Source organism: Cydia strobilella, chromosome 23 (genome assembly GCF_947568885.1).
Source record: "Cydia strobilella chromosome 23, ilCydStro3.1, whole genome shotgun sequence".
Lineage (NCBI taxonomy): Eukaryota > Metazoa > Arthropoda > Insecta > Lepidoptera > Tortricidae > Cydia > Cydia strobilella.
In genome coordinates, this window is record NC_086063.1 from 1,524,164 (window position 1) to 1,546,015 (window position 21,852).

At 36.0% G+C, this 21,852-nt stretch overlaps 1 protein-coding gene across 2 annotated transcripts in view; it reads right to left on the reverse strand.

Moving 5' to 3' along the window:
• The window catches only part of LOC134751772 (nephrin-like), a 267,799-nt gene that overhangs the window by 174,710 nt on the left and 71,237 nt on the right, over positions 1-21,852 (reverse strand). The gene's annotated exons all lie outside the window — the stretch shown is intronic.

The following is a 21,852-nucleotide window of genomic DNA, read 5'->3' on the forward strand; positions in this document are numbered from 1 at the left end:
GGGCCCCTTTAGACCGCCACACACATCGCTGGCCAAATATTACAGGATTCTATGTTTCACTTTTATTGAACTGAAATTTGAACTTTATCATAGTGACATTAAGTCGAATTTTAGCTATCTTGAACCCTTGTAACATAGAACCCTGTAATATTGGGGCAGCGACATATGTAAGGTTAAGCACCCGCTCTGACTTTAAAGGGGCCCACTGACTGTCAGTCCGCCGGACGATATTAGATTATAGAGTAGGCTGTAGAGAAGGTTGACTACTATGGTTATTGACCACTACATAGTAATTGGCCACTCTTAACAATAAGGCTTCAATTGGCTTGTTTCTTTCTGATTTGTTAGGAGTGGCCAATTTATATGTAGTGGCCAATAACTATAGTAGTCACCTATATCAATTTTGTTTTTACTAAATTTGAAAATACATAAAAAGAACAAACAATCAAATGTGTTTGTATATACTTTTCGTGAAATTAAGTTAACATTTACAACACCTATTTTACCTTACTCTGAACTTCCCCTTAATACCAATCAATATCCCGATGATATATGATTCATTACTTTATACCTCGCCAACTTTTCCTCCAGAGAACCCTAACCTGAATTATCTCTCATACTAACAAATCTCAGCCTCTAAGCACCTGCTTATTCCTTCCATTTCTCCTAACACACTCATAAACATATTTTTCCACCCCTGATTTAATTTCCTCTACCAATAATTTAAGAAGGGCTTACGTATGGCCCCAGTAGTAAGAAATTGTGGCGTTATCGAGCACGGAGGCAGAATATCCATTACATGAAGAAGAGCTTAACTACCGCTCGAGTTGTATGGAATTTTGACGTAATGGATATCACAGGCTACATTATCAATAATTAAAAAGACTTAAGAACCGCTCAAGTTGTACCAAATTGTGACATTATGGATATTAAGACGAATGATCAATATTTAAAGAGCTAAAGTACCGGTCCATTTGTATGAAATTGTGGCGTTACGGAATACTGAAGCAGAATATACGGCCCAATCCTACTTCGAGAGATAAATTTCACAACTTTTACGAATAGCGCGAGGGACGGCGGAGATTTGACACTAACTTCGGGTATTGGAATGTTCTGCAGGTGAATTAATGATGTTGGGAGAGAATTGATGAAATCCATATATAGTAAGTATATATGCTGACAATATTAAAACACGTGAAATTAGAGGATGTTCCTTGTCATGTTATACCTATAATGACATTTTAGATTACTCATCCGTCTCTTACTATAACTAGAGCAATATCATAAAGTGATATTTGATTTATCTTCATGTTAGATTGCAATAAAATCACCTTAGGGGAGAGATATGTCTGAGCAGTGGAGTTAGTGTGGACTGAATTATGTTTTCTACAAACATTTCTTCTGTAGATAGAGTAGCTAATTCTGTGACATTGACAGAAAAAAGTGTGGAGGTTAAATTAGAAACGTCATATTTTCACAGATATTTGATGTTTGTACATTCCCACGCTTTACTTAGCAAATTCCATGCAGACAGCTCTATATAACTAAAGGCATCAATAGTTGTTTAACAATAGTTGTTTAACACATTCAGTGCCAGCGCGTGCTTACGCTACGAGAGTAGCCGATAGCAAGGTAAAAACCGTATGTAGCGAAAAACGCCTACGAACAGAGAACCCGCCTCGCGGGTCGCTGGCAGTGAAGGTGTAGGTTAAGATAAGATTCCTTTATTCGCATAACTGTGTACATTAGATGTTGTGGGTAAAATAGAGTCCAACAGCTTGCCCATTTCGGACGTTCAATAATAAACTTAAAAGTAGAAGTAAAACAATAACAACAATAGTATTTTAAAATAATTTTAACCATTTATACACATAAAATATTTATCAGTACGGTTTTTACTCACTATTATTTTTAGTCGCTTTTGGCGACATGTTTCGGATTCTTTGGGAATCCATCCTCAGGCACGAGTGTCCGCGGCGGTTGTACGTCGTGCACTGCCCGCGCCGCCCGCCTCGTCGCTCGTTGCGCACGCGCTGATGGGGCGGGGGCGGGGGGCGCGGGGCAGTCCGCAGATGGAGTCGTCAAGTGAAGGTCTGGTAGGGCGGCTGTATCGAACGAAGTCAAGCACACTGCACTCACTATGTCCCCGCGATCGTCACAACACACTTGCCGCTTGACCCTAGGTATTATAGGCTTCCATATACTGATAAATATTTTGAAATATGTCTCACGATAGTTTAAGTGCGATCATAAAATATTCATTTAGATTCTTCTTCTTTTCGTGTCAAGGTTCCTTTTCATACGATGGATGCCCAGTAGGCAGCGGTGTTGTTAATTAAGATTGTAGAAACTTTATAACATTGTCGGTTTCCATGTCAAGCCACAAAAGTTAAACGTAGTAACGCCAAATATCCGCCAGACCTCGTACCACACATTTGACTAAATCTCATTTAGCTACGAGAGCCACTACTCGTACCGATGAGATTTTAATTGATTTCCTCGAATAATTGCCGCCATTACGCGAAATGAGAAGCGAATTGATGAAACTTTGAGAATCACTATTGGATATCCGTATCCAAGAATCCTAATAAAATTCTTCATAAGGTAAGTTATTCTACTGTCGACGATACCAATGGTTGGCACCTTACACCTTGTTTAGATAGCTGTTATAGTATGAATCTTCTGAAACGATTTTTACGCCTAAGACCCTAATCTGTTAAACAAAAGCCATTGTTTCTTTTGACCAAGCGGTCGGCCATTGTGTTTGAGCGCGTGGCATGCGCTCAGATACAATGGCCGACCGCTCACACAAAAGAAACAAATGAATTTGTTTAACAGATTAGGGTCTTAAGCGTAAAAATCATTTCAAAAGATTCATACTTATAGTATGAATCCTAAATATATTTGGGACTGGGTCGATTTGTGTAAGATTTTCCCTATAATTATTTAGAATAGTATGTCTTTAGTCAGAAAGTGATATCATCAGGCTTATATTGACCGGGATATAGACCGTGATTACCTTTTGAATTATATTTGAGCTCCCGATATTTCGATGTAACTGCGTCGTGCGATGTAAAAAACAATACAAAAGGTAATCATGGTCTATATCCCGGTCAATATAAGTCAACCGTGAATCATTCAAAACTGTTAATATCATCATCATTATGTAGTTCGCAAAGGCATTTGAATTGAGTAAGCAAACCCGGCCGCGATGGCCTGTTGAACGTATAAACGTTTGCACAGCCTCAATACCCACTAAACTGTACTGCCATTGGTTTGGAATACCTGAAGCTTGTTAGGTACCTATTGCTGTCCAAATACTAAATACCTAGTCTAGAGTTGTTTACCAACCAGTCAAATTAGCCACTGTAAAACCACCGAACTTCACAGCAAATACCTAGTTATGTAAACACTAGCAAATATGATCATTTACATTCTTTTGGTTTCATAAGTAATAGTTACAATGTTTTTAGACAGATCATTTATTTACATACGTATATACAGTGATATTACTAAAATAAATTAATAAGTAGTTTAAATTAAAAGCCGCTAATGTTAAGTTCTTAGGTATACATTTAGACACACAATTGCGCTGGTCCACTCATATAGAACTTCTAAGAAAAAAATTAGCCTCCGCTGTTACACCCTGAAAAGCCTCTCTAAAATTTTTAGCTCATCTGCACTTAAAACAGTTTATTTTGCATATTTTGAAAGCCTAATGCGATATGGCCTTGAGGTCTGGGGTAACAGTGTCCATGTGAAACCTGTTTTGATTTTACAAAAAAAGGCTGTGAGATATGTTGATAAGGCGAAGCCACTTGAACATTGCCGTCCTCTATTTGTGAAGCATAAAATATTGACAGTGATATCGCTTTACATATACTTAGTCTGTATTTTTGTTTATAAAAATAAGACCCGACTTGCATGTAAAAACAAAAATAGACACCCTAGATTAAGACATAAATTTGACATACAATTACCAGAATCTAAAAATTATTCACATTTCAAAAGTAGTCTGGAATACAAAGGAATTAAAATTTATATTTTTTTAAATGAGGACATTAGGCAATGTGATAATATTATTGACTTTTCCAAGAAATTAAAATCATTTCTACTAATAAGACCATTTTATAATCTGAATGAATATTTTGATAACCTGACATTTTAATTGTAATATTTAAGGATTTTTTATTGAAATACAATTTAAAATTAAATAAATAACTACCTAAACATAGAATATAAAAATTAAACTAACCTAAAACATTGTAATTAGATTATTTAGATTATTATTTTAAGTTAGTCTAAGATTTTGCATGCCATATTGTGGTAGACCATACATGCATGTAACACTTAATAGCTACACTATGTACCTATAACATCCCAATGACATGTAACCATAACAACTGTGTATGTTCAAGCGAAATAAATAAATTGAAATTGAAATTGAAATCTAAAATAGGCCCTTGAGGCATTATACCAAGGAAGGACGGCATTTCCTCGTTTAATCGCAATGTTGAATACGTTGTGCGAGGAAGCTTCCAGCTCTTCGGTCACCAGTTACGTCAATCAGAAGCTTCACAATTAGTACAAACAACTTGTGCGCGCTGGAACCCCATGGACCTAGAGTTTCAACTCCAAATGGTACAAAATGGTATCTACCGAGGCTCTTATACATGTTGTAATATTTTTAATTTTTTCTAATGCTGAGAAACTGAAGAAAGTTTTTTTGCAAATAAAAAACAGCGTTGAAAGTTTTAAGAATTCAGATGAAGTCAAGAGCGAAGACCGAAGCGAAGCCAATGATAAAAATAAGATGATAACGAGTGAAAAGATTTTCGCAACATTTCAACTGTGACGGTACCCAAATTAAGTTAGGATCTCGAACTTTATATTTATCAAATTCTGAACAAATAAGTCAAACGTCAATGTCAATACTTCGTGACCTTAGCACAGAGAACATTAAAATATACAGAAGTTGGTTTTTGATTTTGTAAGTATTATCTCACAACCTGATTACTGACCTGTGAAACCTTTTTACATTTACTACCTGACGTAGGTTGGCATTACATTGATTTAATTTTTTTTTACAAAAAAAAACCGACTTCAATGGGGGATGCCGTTGAAAGGTTAATTATTGTTGATGGTGCTCATGGATCCCATCATCAGAACTGCGTTTTGACAAAAACGGAATAAATCTGTATGTATATACTTACAATCAAAAAAAGATTTTTTCAAAATCGGTCCAGAAATGACGGTTATGGAGTAACGAACATTAAAAAAAACCGAATTGAGAACCTCCTTTTGAAATCTTGAAGCCGGTTAAAAACTAAGATTATTATGACACTTTCTTTGAAAACGTTTTATGGTGGTTCACAAATATTGTACCTATTCAGAACAAGGTATTTTAATTCAATTCAATTATTTATTTCAAATAATTTTAAAGTTGTATTTTATAATAAACGATACAGTCCGTAGTCTGTCTTATCATTCTCTGTGCCAGTCTGGCTCTGTTTGCGATTCCCGCCTCGTCCCACGAGTTATTTGACCAGGTATTTTGCGTTAATAAAATGTGAATGTTTAGAATTTTAAGTCCCTATCTATCTGAGACAGCAAAACATGTTTTTAAAACATTTACAGCAGGCTTAGCGAAAATGAGTGTATTAATGGGACTTTACAAGAAGAATTTTAGTATAACTGGTTAATTGCAAAGAGATTTAGAGTGTTAGTTGGTTTAATAACATTTGCAATTAACTGCTCTTTTAATGAAAATATTTAGGTATTGTATTTTTAGGGTTCCGTACCCAAAGGGTAAAAACGGGACCCTATTACTAATACTCCGCTGTTCGTCTGTCTGTCACCAGGCTGTATCTCATTAACCGTGATAGCTAGACAGATGATGAATTTCTGTTGCCGCTACAACAACAAATACTAAAAAGTACGGAACCCTCGGTGCGCGAGTCCGACTCGCACTTGGCCGGTTTTTAACTTGTTTTTGCCTGCCTTAAGGTTGTCTGGAACAGATCGCTCTTTAGAGCGCCTGTTGTTAACCATGGTTTATTTTATGTGCTTAATTTGTATACCATGTATCTTTTGATATTGGTGAGCAATAAATAATTTTTCACCTCAGCAGCCCTGGAGTGACGAAAGTGCGACTTTCCTCACTCCAGGGAGTGAAACAAAGTAGCTTTTTAATTTAGTGAAGGCCATGAACTGCCACTTCATACTTGGGGGTCTATTACAAATTCGAAATACGTTTTTAACTTTAATATGTTCTCACTACTGAGGTAAAAAATTATATGTGTCACACGAGAGCAAAGTTATTTTACATCTCGTGTTTTTGAGTCCCTCGTTACGCTCAAGATTCTAACTTAGATTATATATCAATTATAGAATCTTTCGCTTTCTCGGAATATCAACTCGCAAATAAAAACCAACTATCCTCTCTTGTTGCACAAATAACTATTGGTCAATATCAATACTTATTTGTACAATACAATTATTGTATCACTTATTGCGATCCCAATCTTATGTATTTACTTATCTTCAGCTCAAAACCACATCATTACCCAAGCTTAAACTATACATATACATAAACTTCGGCGCCCTTAGGGGGGAGGGGAGTGGGGGGCTAATGATAAACTGCAGAGATAGGCAAGCAATAAATCGCGACGAAGGAATGAAAACAACGGAAAACGAAACCCTTATTAATGGTACAATTGCGTAGGGCTGTCACGGTTAGGTTTACTGATTGCGTATTGTTTACGGTGCACTGTTTTTGCGAGATTCGGTTGAATCCAAAGAGGTACAGTCGAATTTAAATTGTCGTGAATAATACTAAGCTAATTAAAGTAAGGTTCAATAGAAAAGGTAGGTAAATAATGTAAAAAAACTAATTTTCCTTCATTTCTTCGTAATCTTGCACTTTTTGTGGACAGTCATGGTTTTATAGACGTGAGTTAACTCACGTATTTTTAGCTTACAATTAAACCGTATAATTAGCTTAAGGAGGTATCATTTTCAGGTAAAGAACAACATTGCAATTAAATTACAGCATGACTGAAATCGATATACATATTTTACGACTGAATATAGATTAAGCTTGGTGTCAATTAGTGATAAAGCTGTATTAGAGACTATTTTTAAATTGAGTTGATAGTTCGAAATTTTCCGTTGTTTCTTTTACTTCAATCTTATTTTATGATTGCGTAACTAAAAAATAGATACCTGCCTATATTTCTAATTAATATTATATTCAAAGCAAGTTCATTTATTCATCGATTTAAAAAAAGCAAGTTATGATATAGGTATTTATCAAGTACATTTATATTACTTGTGTATTCCATATGTATTATTTATCAATTCAGACACGAACACAATATTCTCTTGTGACATAGGTAGGTACCTTTTTTATCATGTCTATTTATTTTGTTTGACACATTTTTCCAAAGTATTGGGTAAACGATACAGACTCCATGCGCTAATTAGGACCCTTTTCTGATGGAAAGATCCTTATGCATATATTATGAACCATAAGGACCCTTCTCTGATGGAAAGCCACATATATCATACTTCATAATTTATATATTCTATTTATTTATTTTATCTATTGCGTATATAATATTATGATGGAAGAATCATTTTAATTAATAAATGAGACAACCCTAACCGAGGCATAGGGCTGCCTACCAGATTAGATTCTTTTTGTTTCTAAGTTACTTATGTTACAATGCGCGAAATATGGTTATTAAGAAATACTATTTATATTACCTTCAGTTTTGTGGCCTTGTGCGGATATGTACAGTCGCCATCAGATATATCGAAGCGGCGAAGGTCCTCAAAAATATCTGAACACGCACTTAACGCCTTGACAATAGAGTCGTGTTCAGATATTTGTGAGCGCCTCGGCCGCTCCGATATATATGATGGCGACTGTACTTACATAGCATTGGTTGTTTAATCACATGTATTGGTCGAATCAACAGTGCCTGAAAAAATGTGGTCAGGCGTGATCTTGCGATCTGAGCTCTTCTTAATAAAAATTTATAAATATAATAAACACGCTCGGGTCAGATGCGGATAATTGCCCACTCAAATTTTAAAAGCAGATCATACAACCACCTTAAAATCTTTCAGACAACTTTTACGAAAAACTTAAATATTCCCCATGGTCATAAACAGCGTATTAGATAAGATAAAATCAGATAATCTTTATTGGTAGCATACTGATACGCGTTAAATAAAATTTTGTACAATAAACATACAAATTGCACATTACAGAGTACATAAGTAAGAAATACACACAGCATAGTAATGTCAGTTTTTCTGAATAAATGTCATGCATTCGGATTCACGTGCATATTGCTAACGTGATCGTATATCCTAAGGGGTCTCTGTTGTTTCCCAAATATTACCAAAACTCACTGTAAAATATAAAGAGCATCTATGACGAGACAGATTTAAGTTTAGATAGTAAATTGACTTGGAAAGATCAGATTGACATTACATGTAAAAAAAGCTTATTAAATGTTCTTATGCTTTATATAACCTGGCTAAAACCATAGAGTAACTTATACTAGAGCGGTACTGTTATAGTGAAATTTGTAACCCCAGTAAATTCACTGCCATCTGTCGACATACCTTAAAACTAAAAATGAAGATTTATAAAAATACGATAGAATGTATTTAAATATAGATAAATGATTTTTTTTATTTGCATTAATTATTTTTATGATTTTGACCCATGTTCTTTCACTGACATGCGTTAAAATTGTTAAATAACAAACGAAACCATCAACGCAATCTATACGACTGTAGGCCAAAACTAGTAGCGCCCTCTGAACGAGAATCAGTTTCTTGATTTTCGAGGCAGAGGGCGCTACTAGTTTTGGCCTACAGTCGTATAGATTGCGTTGATGGTTTCGTTTGTTATTTAACAATTTTAACACATATCAGTGAAAGAACATGGGTCAAAATCAAAAAAATAATTAAAGCAAATAAAAAAAAACATTTATCTATATTTAAATACATTCTATCGTATTTTTATAAATCTTCATTTTTAGTTTTAAAGTGTGTCGACAGATGGCAGTGAATTTACTGGGGTTACAAAATTTACTATGACAGTACCGCTCTAGTATCAGTTACTCTATGATTACATAATAGTACTAGGATTGGTGCTATAATCAGACGAATATACAGGATATACGAATATAATTTACGAGTTGATTTAGTTACGTATGTACTTGTAAACTAGCTTTTACTATAACATGATATTTACTGCGTTGTATACACAGATTTAATATTATACGCTAGATGACGCAAATATCACGATTTGTATAGAAACCAAGCGTGCCGACTTTTTCATAGAAAATTTACGCATTTAAAATTCCTGTGATAGGAAATATGTTTTTGCCTTTGGGTGCTCGCAATTTTTGGGCTGTTGCATTATCACGCAACGAGGCATTTTTTTAAGTTTTCACGGACGTCCGGCTGCAACAACTGACGCGCGTGGACTGCCAAGAGCGACAGTCAACCCCGAGGATTTCTCGAAATTCACCAAGTTAGAGTGTATAAATAGCCGTTTTAAAACACGTGTAACACTCTTACGGTACATGTCGCTAGGGGCGCTTACCTAAGGCGAAATATTCGCGGTCCTTGAGTGTAGTCTCGGTAGCTCAGTCATCAGTGGGCAGAATATGGGCTAGTTATCCAGTGACGCGAGTTCGAGTCTCGCCCGCGACAGTGAATTTTTCCACTTTTAATTTATTTCTATGCTTAATAGCATCGTTCGCAGACGTTTTTGCTTAATACAAATATAATATATAATTTGAAATGCAAACCATTTCGATATCCTACCTCAAGGCACATGGCGGACACGCTATACATCAAAAATCACTTACGTTTCTATGTGTGAACGGCACGTCTGTACACGCGTCATGCGTCATTGTGTGAGTAAGTTGCTTAAAAATAGTACTGAGCGGCCGGCAAACGGCCGTCAATCTGCTGACGCGGGGCGAGGTAATTCGAGTCGGGGCGGGGCGGAGCGTGGCCGTTCTCAAGGCCTCAAGGCCGCTTCTGGTTCATAATATCTATAGTACACGTGTACAATTATGATTACCAAGAATTTTTGGGAGTTTGTGAACTTGGAACTTTAATACTACTTTAAGTACTTTGCTATTTTAATTGGGTATTACCGTTAAAATGGAATGTATGTAAAATATTCGCTGTATTGCGTACGGTCTTGGTAGCTCAGATGGCAGAGCACTATATTGGTGATCCAGTGGTCGTAGGTTCGAGTCCCACCCAAGACAGTGAATTTTTTCCACTTTTAATTTGTCTCTAAGCTTAGTAATGCAGTAGTTTATTGTTACAAGTGACATATTAATGACTACAAGTGACATTGTTTCTACGACTACAAAAACGTAGCGTGATAAACCGACCAGTAGGTCGGGTTTACATTTTATATTCCAAATTTATGGTTGGCTATAAATTTTACGGCGTGGAAACTTCGCTGGATGGAGGAAACATGCGTGGGGAGGACAGACTGAGCAGCCGTCGATCGAACGCCTTCGATTTTTGGCTACCATTACCCTACCTATGGTAAGATTGGTAAGAATAAGAATAAGAAAACATTTATTGCCACACAACAATAGAGAAATTACAGGAATATATTTATAAATAACATTAAAAATTGGCATGCGCGACAAAAGGAACGGGATCAGCATATGCTGCGCCAGCCACTTTGTTAGGAATTGACCGCACCGCGCTGATTTTCAGTCCGCCCCCTTACTGAACCACATTGATATGTGTGCGGGATATTATTTTTAACATATATATATATGCAGGCTAATTTTATAATAATTAAATTAAACAAAAAATTACATAGATAAACTCTAGCAAAGTATTATTACGGTTTCATACAGTTTACAAAATTTCATACAATTAACAAGTCTACTAGTTTGACAGTTACAAGAAAAAGACTAAAGTACTTTTTGTATGAGAGAATACTTATAATATTTCTAACATTTTTATAATATTTTTAACGATTACCGTCGCCCATGGACACTTAAAACATCAAATGGGTTGTAAGTGCGTTACCGGCTTTTTAGATGGAAATGCCGCAGGCGGCAATATTTGGTGTGGGTATTTTGGCACTGTCAACTGCATTTCTGCCGCAAATGTCAAAATCTGTTTCTGCTCGGTTTTTTGGTGATCATAGGCTAAAAAGACTTTTATTTTTCTTAAAGGTTGCAAAGCAGCCGGTTTATTTCCAAACTGAATAGTCTATCCTGCCTGGGTTACAGATACAGTAGAGTCGACAAAAACACTTAATTAAAATTGGAGAAAGCAATAACAAACGGATATTTGTATTTCGTACAGTCGCTCACACTAACTGACAGTTCCTAAACCTTATTACCAAAGACATAAGGTCCTCCGACGGACAGTTAAGAGCCGTTTGTAGCAACTCTGAATATTTAATTGATAAGACCCCTGGGAAAACTGTAAATTTGCAATTTCGAAGTTTTCATAAAGTACCTAACAGTGGAAAAGTTATTTATTATAACCATCTAAATGAAATTAATTTCATCTTATCTTATCTTTTCTCTTCTTATATTTTATCTTATCTCATCTTTTATATTTATCACTTTTTGCAAGCTTAGGGCATTTATTTGTGTTTTTATTATAAACTAGCTTTTGCCCGCGACTTCGTCTGCGTGGAATCAGTAACAGCTAGAGTAAGTTCTGCGCCTGGAGAAAGTCTAATAGTAATCATTCAATTTGAGCATAATATGCACACAATTATTCAATTATTATCACAATTCCACCTTGATTCCACCCCGCTTTTCACCCTCTTAAGGGATGATTTTCGGTATAAAAACTATCCTGTCCTTCCCCGGGACTCTACCCCAAACTACTAAACTATATCTATGCCAAATTTCAACTATGTAAATCGGTTCAACAGTTCAGCACACCGACAGACAGACAGACAGACAGACTTTCGCATTTATAATATTATAAAGTATGGATATTTGTTCCTAAGTTACACTTACACACATCTCTGTACACAGTTATTCAATAAATATTATCGTATCTTATCTTATCTTATATTATCTTAGCTTATCTTATCTTATCTTATCTTATCTTATCTTATCTTATCTTAGGGGTCCTCCCTACCCTAAAGAACTGAGAATCCGCAACTAAGCAACTATATTTCGCGATTGTATTATTATTATAGTTTTATCATAACATTGTATTTATTCTGTTTAATGCGGCCTCATCCATGTATTGTTGATGAACAATAAATGTAAACTATTATATGTACATATATCAAGGCTTAAGGCTAATCCCTTACATTACGGATCGGGGCTATTAGGCATGATAGTTATTACTATGTTCATATTGGGGTTACTTTGATCATAACTGTTGATAGGCCTTTGAAATGTATGTGGTTTAGGCAATCTCAATATTGCTATCGTTTATTTAAACCTCTAATTTGTCATGCCATTTGAAAGGGATTGGATAGGTCCTTAACCTTTTGCCAGGCAAAGGGTGATATGCCAACCAAATAAGTAGTATTCAGTAGCCGCAAAAAATCTATCATACTGCTATTTTTTGCAGGCATTCATTCGAAAATTCATGAAATCCATACTTAATATTATAAATGCGAAAGTCTGTCTATCTGTCTGTCTGTGTGTTCCCTCTTCACGCTTAAACCGCTGAATCAATTTAGATGAAATTTGGCATAGAGATAGGTTGAGTCCCTGAGAAGGACATAGGATAGTTTTTATCCCGAAAATCATCATCATCATCACCTTAAGAAAGTAAAAAGCGGGGTGGAATTGAGATAATTAATGAAGTGCCTGCTAATTTGCGTGCATAATAATAATTATGCTCAAGTTGAATTATTGCTATGAGATTTTTTCCAGGCGCTATACTGCTGTTACTAAGTCCACGCAGACGAACTCGCGGGCAAAAGCTAGTTAGACTATATATATATATATCATGTAAACAATGATTGTATCTTCATCACAACTATATAGATATATATATATATATAAACTTACTTCAGACTGCACGTGGCAACGTGGGCATCCACGTTAGTATAATGCGGATTGGGGAAATAATATACCTCAATATTGATGTATGTTATAAAACGTATAAACATTGTATTTATTATTAAAAAACACTCAAAATCGAATCTTATCAACAATAAAACCTAGATGGATCGATTGTTCTGCCTCGTTAGCCTCAGGTTTAAAAATTTAATCGCATCATTACTTTACAATTTACCCACCGGGCTACCCCAAAAACTCGGGCAAACTAATTATGTTCAAAATTAACCCTAGCTTAATCGAGTTGTCGTTTTCATACAGCCCTATATTGTAAATTTGATAGAAATCGCTGGAAATCTTCATTCACAACATGCTTCTAAATCCAATAATGTTTCTTTGGCAGTCGTTTGAATTCATTTGATCAGTAATTTCGGTGGTTTATGACGAAAACAGAACACTTCAGAGAAATGAAAGCAGATAGGTCGGATTTTTTTTCATATTTTGTAAATTTCATGCATTTATGTAATATGACCAGAATTAGGATGTGTGATAAAAATATTCGATCCGATTGCATGGAAGCGGCTTATTGGTGGCTTGTTCGTGTGAATCTTAAGTTTAGATTGATGTTTTCTATAAACAATTGGCACTTATCTAGTCCTGCGCACTCCTGTTATTACAATGTCCATAATACTGGACATAACCTTTTTTGTATGTTTTTGTATAAATCTGGTATAAAGAAAAACAATTTCTATAAAGAAACACAAAACTTGGAAGCTGTTATACGTAACTGCCCGTTCTAAAAACTTCTAAACTAAACAAGACTTGGTAGAATAAACCAATATTCATTATTCGACGCATCCTATGGGATTAGGAGTTTGGGCGAAGTTTTTTTTTCCACAAAAACTGGGGAGATTGATAGCTTTCTACGCGCATGCAGAAAAGTTTGGGAGATACATACGGGCTTGAAGATTGTAGGTACAACAGTTTTATTCGACTGAAAAGTTGGGACTTTTGGAAATGTTTTATGAAATTTACAGGAGAGCTATTGATCATGAATAAAACATAAATATTTATATAAATCATACCTACATACATCATCTGTACATTTAAGATTCATTTACGTTTACAGTGTGACAGCTTCCTAGCCTAGTAGGTAGTGACCCTGCCTGAGGTCCCGGGTTCGAATCCTGGTAAGGGCATTTATTTGTATGTTTATCAAAAATATTTGTAGTTATGTTAACAGAAAACAAGTATTTATATATAATATTTTATATATCGTCGTCCAGGACCCATAACACAAGTCTTATTGAGCTTACTGTGGGACTAGGTCAGTCGGCAATCTTGCAAATTAAGAATCTTTATCTTATCTTATCTGTGTAAAATTACTCATACACTGTCGCTCCCAAATTAGTAAAGGGTTAGCTTATACGGACTCTAGTCTCCATACATAAGTAAAACAAACTCCCAACACAAAACATTTTAAAAGCAGTGAAACACAAAGTAAACCTTAACATTCGGAAATCTTTAAGCGAATACTTTGTTTCCGCGAAATTTGAGATCTATCAATCAAAGTATTAACAAAACTTGGTATTTCTTCGCGAAAATCTGTTATTCTTAGAGTTTTTCGACTTTCAGAGTTAGGAAGTTAAACGTGCATTGTTTGATCTTAATACTTAAGGGAAATGTGAATTGGTATTTTGTAGATATACATTTCGAGGTTATGATCGTTCGTTATAAAGTTGACCTTTTGTATATTTTTTACGCGTCTCGTTAAATACTGAGATATCTAACAGGTGTTATGCGAAATTAACCCTTTTTTTTTAATGTCCTTCATGAAGGACATATTTCTTATATTTTTTTGTTGATTTACCGGTATTGTTTTTGTCAAATTGAAATTAATCATAACCTTATCGAATCGAATGAGTCGATTTTGAGAATTTTAACTTACATACTGTTTACCTTTTTACCCGCATTTTTTTATCGCGTTAGACCCGGTAATGACAATAATTATGTGTACAAAACGCGAGAGTATAAAGTGATACCGATCCTGTGCCGCTCGCATCCACCGAATTCCCGCGACCTTCACCAGATCGTCGCTCCACCTCGTTGGAGGCCTAACTGCAGTTCGTCTTCCGGTGCGCGGACTCCACTCCAGAACCTTCCGGCCCTACCGGCCATCAGTTCTGCGAGGAATGTGCCCCGCCCACTGCCTCTTAAGTTTGCAATTCTGCGAGATATGTCGGTGACCCTAGTTCTACTGCGGATATCATCATTTCTGATTCTATCACGCAGAGAAACCCCGAGCATAGCTCTCTCCATTGCCCTTTGCGTGACCTTGAGCCTTCTTATGAGGCCCATCGTTAGCCTTGGGGAGGCCTATGTCCAGCAGTGGACGTCTATCGGCTGACATGATGATGATGATGATAAAGTGATAAACTTGTCTTGTCCACGAACGATTGAGTTAACGTCATTGCAACACAATATAAGGAAGGAAATCGGTAACTTTCAGACAATTCCATATCTTGGTAGTATTACTTTATTACGGAACCCTATAAACTAGACGTTAGTCAAATTGTTATACCTACTATAAAACAGAACTAAAAATTAAAACAGATACCTAGTTAATTATTTGCACTTTCCAAACTAACACTAATTTTGTAGTCGAGGCGTCCAGCTACCATCTCCGTAAGAACAGTCATTTAAAAATAACATCATTATTATACCTAATTAACATAATCCCTATTTACCCCAAACATCTTAGTCATAAATCAGGCCGTTGACAGTCTGACGTCACGATGACAAGATGACATGTCGTGTCTCAGATAACGATATGCGATAGATGATAAATGTACGAGGTGTGGTTAATTAGCTTAAATTTAATACTGAAGTTCATATACACGAGTATCTATAAATAGGAATAGTAATTAGTACAATATGTTGATTGCTATCTTATTGATAATTGTAGGATTTCACGGTAATTAAAATAAAGAGTCCATTAAAAAAGACATCAACAAGGTCCAATTGACCTGTAACTCGAGCATGTCCTTTAAAAAGGACTTTTTTTATTTGGGCTTATACCTAAACGAAGATACATGTTAAGCGACATTTCACGTGTTAAATATTAACTGTTAATACAAAGATTTCACGCGTGATCATTAAGAAAGTCCTTTATAAAGGACATGAACGAGCTACAGGTCAATGCATTCTGTTGATGTATTTATAATGGATTTTTTTAATATACCTACAAACGTAAAATTCTTCTATTTCCAATAAGGATCAAGCACATTCTAATTTCAAAAATATGATCCGGACTAAGCGTTAAATATAAATGCTAGAATATATACCTAGTCGGCTCATAAGTTCTGTCATATACATAGTATCAAATAAAATCAAAAGTTTAAGTTTATTCCGTATAATTTGTACAGCGTTTGAAAGCTTATAAACTAGAGAATCTAAATGTATAACATTTATTCAAAATGACCGCCATAATTATCTACACGGGCTTGAAGTCTTCGTGGCCAGTCGTCAATGGATTCACGCACCACTTTCATGTCGATATTGGCCACTGCCGTAGCAAGAGATTTTTTCAGCGAGTCTAGATTTGCATGAGGTTTTGAGCACACCTTTTCCTCTAAATACTGCCATATTTTATAGTCTAAAGGATTAAGATCTGGGCTAGAGGAGGGCCAATCTTCATGCCGTATAAAGTCGATTTTATTGGAGGCGAGCCAGGCTTGTGTAGACTTTGCCTTATGGGCTGGAGCAGAGTCCTGCTGGAAAACCCAATGCTGGTTTAGAAACATCGTATGGGATAGTGGTTTCACAATATTAGTCAACACCGTGTCTTGGTACACTTTGGCACTAGTTTTTACTCCTTTCTCACAAAAATGCATACTAGTGACGCCCGCATAAGAAACTCCCAGCCAAACCATCACAAATGAAGGGCGATGACCTCTTTGAATACGGGGAATGCTATTAGACGCTTCTTTACTATTGCGAGCGTACACTCTATCATTTTGTTTATTACAGTTTTCTTCTATGTCAAAAATTTTCTCGTCCGAAAACAGTATACAACGGTGCTTATTTTTAGCGTACTTCTTCAATAAAGCTTTAGATCTTTTAAGCCTTAAAGCTTTAAGCCGACCATTGAGAAGATGGCCAGTTTTTCGTTTATATGCACGAAGTCTCGGGTCTTGATTAAGCACTCTTTTCACCGTGTTTTTGCTCAAACCCATCTGGAGGGCCATAACTTTTTGTTTCCTAGCGGGATTTCTGGCAATGCGTGCCCTAATTGCTTGTACAACCGCTGGAGTCCTAGCTGTACGCGGACGACCGCTTCTTTTCTTGTCATTTAAACTAGAGACCTCACTGTATCTTTCTATGGTACGATACACAAATCTTAGAGAGAATTTTAAATTTTCAAGTAGCTTAAAAATTTTAGTCGGCGAGTGACCACAACGATATAGTGCAATTATTGCGGTACGGCTATCTTTAAGCGTCCACTCCATGTTGAAGAAAACAGAAAATTGCAAAATTATACTACTCAAATATTTAATAAAGATTCGAAATTCAAATGCAGAACGGTTTTTGTTTTAGGAGTTCCAAATTTAAATTTTAAAGGCCAGTGACAGAACTTATGAGCCGACTAGGTATCTCGTGTAAGGCATTTTATATAATGTAGTTCCGAATACTCAGTTAAAAATGGAGTACAGAAACTTGACAGATATTAAATTTTACACGATTGCGAGAGCGTATGCGTATTATATTAAATTCGTTGCATTCGTACATTGAATTCGATAATCCTATCAAAACATCCTCATATCAGATTGCAGAAGCCAAACAAATGCATTTCATTTCGTTCGATTCGAAAATCGAACCGGATTTGCTTGACCTGATTTATTTTAAGTAATTGAATTAGAAAAGAAATACTAACGTAAATCGTACTTGTAGAATTTCGGTTGATTATCATTATTTCATGATGTAACTTACATTACATTACATTATTATTAATGTACATTTTTATGAAATAAAGAATTTTGTATTGTGTATTTGTATTTAACTTGGTTAGTTAAAATATATTTTAATTACTGGTTTAAAAAACCAAACAATTATCTAAAGGCATATAAAAAAAACCGGCCAAGTGCGAGTCGGACTCGCGTTTCAAGGGTTCCGTACACAATTTATATAATGTATTTTTTATGTGAAACGTGAGTGAAATGTCTTTAAAAAACCCGTAGGGGTCAGATCAAAAAGTAATTAATAAATCCGACTCACGCTTGACTGCAAAGTCTAATAGGTTTTCCTGTAATCTATAGGTAAAGATCTATTTCATGTATTTTTTTCAAAATTTTAGTTCCAGTAGTTTCGGAGATAAAGGGGGGGAATGGTAATATTTTTCCTATTTTCTTGAATAACTTCTAAATTTTTTATCCTAATATTATAAAAAATATATATTTGAGATTCTCACAATGAGCTCTTTCATTTGATATATAACACGATATAGTTTGAAAAACTTTATTTTTTAATTTTCTCATTTACCCCCAAAAGTGGCCCCCATGTTTAAAATTCATTTGTTTACGTTACATGTCCGTCTTTGGGTCACAAACTTACATATGTGTACCAAATTTCAACTTAATTGGTCCGAAACTCGGAGAAAATAGGCTGTGATGGACGGACAGACAGACAGACACGCACGAGTGATCCTATAAGGGTTCCGTTTTTTCCTGTTGAGGTACGGAACCCTAAAAAAAGTTACCTTAGCGATATTATTACTGTGCTACTATCACAAAAGTTCTCATACCATGATTATCTGCTATCTTGAGCATCGAATCTGTATCTAAAAATCATTGATTATTTAATTTATCACTGATTATTGTCACGTTTATCACATATTTATTTACCTATTTTGTAATATATTTTTCTATGTAACATATTGATTTTAACTTTCACAATTTTTAGGTACTCATTATTATTCACAACGACGGGACTTAATCGCGTAAAATAAATTTTAAATTTACCTCCGACATTTCGAGGACGGCGTTGTCCCCGTGGTCTCGGAGAAGACTGGCTAAAATTGACATCAACATTTTTTCATGTCATCAAGAGTTTTTCGAACTACCCGCACTTGGTCTTGTTTATTAACTTGAACGGGGACAACGCCGTCCTCGGAACGTCGGAGGTAAATTTAAATCTTTTTTTACGCGATTAAGGGGTGTAAGTACCGTTTCTTTATAGTTCGTTTCACTTAAGCCGCATAAATGTAGGTACCCCAATTTTTCACGATAAATATGACGGCATGCGGGGGCGGGCGCAAATTATATTACCTAACAATCTTTCTGATGGTCCTAGGGTCACTTGTACCTAGAGGTCCGCCGCTTCGAGACCTCTGTTCAAGAGTCAACGTACAAAATTATTTATTTATATTAAGAAATGCACGAAACTTCGAGGTAATTTTAAGTGTATTGAAAGCAAGCATGGAGGATGTTGAAAATTTACTTGCCATTTGGAAAAGATTAAATTTCAGTGATCTATTCACCGGTGTAACTTCGCATGGCGTAAAACCAGAATTATTTATATTGGAATATATAATTTAATAATAGGACTTTTAACTGCGGTTAGAAAGCTGTCGTCATCTTGCTTGGAAATAAAATTACAGCGGTTCGAAATTTACAGTTTTTTTTTTCGGTACACCCCTTAAGTCCCGTCGTCGTTGTGAATAATAATGATGTAACATATTTCTGTCTACATTTCATTCCGCACGCAAACACCTTCCATCATTAATGTTTACCTAATTCTCACGTACGGCACAGAGGCTACAATTACGCTCCGAATAAAGGCTACGTCCCTCCGGGGCCAATAAATATACCCCCATCGTCTGTAATTATGAAAATTCGGGCGAATTGGGGGAGACTGACGTATGTACAACGTTGTGGATACATTTACTTTTCTGCAGGCGTTGGAAGCGTAGTGTCTTAATTTAAGAAAAACCGGGCAAGTGCGACTCGGACTCGCGTTCCAAGGGTTTTTTAACAATGTATTTCTTGTGAAACGTGACTGAAATGTCTTTTTAAAAACTCGTAGGGGTCGGATCAAAAACTAAAGTAATTAAGTCCGACGCACGCTTGACTGCACATTTCTAATAGGTTTTTCTGTCATCTATAGGTAAAGAACTATTTCGTGCATTTTTTTTAAATCTTAGACCCAGTAGTTTCGGAGATAAAGTGGACCCCACCTTTAAAATTCATTTATTTACGTTGCATGTCCGTCTTTCGGTCACAAATTTACATATGTGTACCAAATTTCAACTTAATTGGTCCAGAAGTTCCGGAGAAAATAAGCTGTGACAGACGGACAGACAGACAGATGCACCAGGGTTCCATTTTTTACTTTTAGGTACGGAACCCTAAAAAAGTTTTGTTTTTAACTCAGCCATCTTGTTAAAGTGAATCCCGCTAGCCTAGTAGGTAGCAACAGCCTATGAAGCTAGAGATCCCGGGTCAAATTCTGGTAATAATATATCTGGTGGTTCTGGTATTCTAGTGGTAATTCATTTGTGTGTTCACCATAATTAAATGTTCGGATACGTCATTACCAAACTTAAATGGAGCTGGGCGGGATATGTTGCCAGACAGTGGTGGCAGGTGGGCGAAAATGTTAGCGGAATGGTGGCCGCTTTCAGACGAAAGGAGTGCCTGGAGTCCGTTGGCTCGTTGGGTGGACGACATTCGGAAGACTGCGGGTCACTTCTGGATGAGATTGGCTCAGGACCGGGATACGAGTAAGTGGCGTACTCGAAAAGAGGCCTATGCTCAGCAGTGGGCGATAAAAGGCTGATATGATGATGATATCTCTTTCATCATCATATCTTTCTTTTTTCGTGTCTGGATTGGTTACCTACGTGACAGGCTACGCCTAGTGTAGGAACCGGTACAACCGTCATTGTAAATGCATAAATGTACATAAATTGTCCCTTAGTTTTAAGACCAGTTAATTTTGTTTCTGCCTAATCCTTTGTGTACAATAAATGATTTTTACTTTTACTTTTATATGATGAAATGTTTGTTCCTGAGTTATGGATGTTTTCTAGGTATTTCATTATTCATCTATATGTATCGTCATCTCTTACCTACAACACAAGCCTTACCTATTGAACTTACTGTGCACCGTTGGGCTAGGACGACTTGTTAAGATTGTCCCATAATATTTTATTTATTTTCTAATCCCTTAGTGTAAGGCCTGAGTGGACGCTCGAATTAAGCGTGCAGCGGGGCGGGGCATGCAGCGTCCATGTTAAACAAATGCAAACGTATAGAAGCGGCCTTAGTGCACGCTGCTCAAATCACTTGTGAGCTCGACGCCACGCTGCACGCCCCGCCGAACGCTCTGCTTCTAGCGTCCACTCAGGCCTTACACTTAAGGATCACATTTGTAAACAATGACATAACCTAAATCTAGCAAACATACTTCCAAAAAAATCTTATTACTATCAGTGTATTTATGGCTCAGAAAAAGCTTGGAAGCCGGGAAAGTTCAAAGGCGCATGATTAATAGGCCCTCAATAGAGCTTCTGTCCCTTATCTCAGTTGATAACGCTCCCTCATTTCCCCATTTTCATTTCGCTTAAAATCCCAATTAAAGGAAAAACGGCGAGTTATTGGAACAAAAGTAATTTTAATGTTTTTCGTCGGGTTTGGTTGAGACTATAATAAAATTAATTTACGGTCTTTGTTCCTTTTTCGATAATGAGCTACCAATTTATGTACGTTCATTGGAAAAAAAATTAAAAAAAGTATGTTTTCTATTA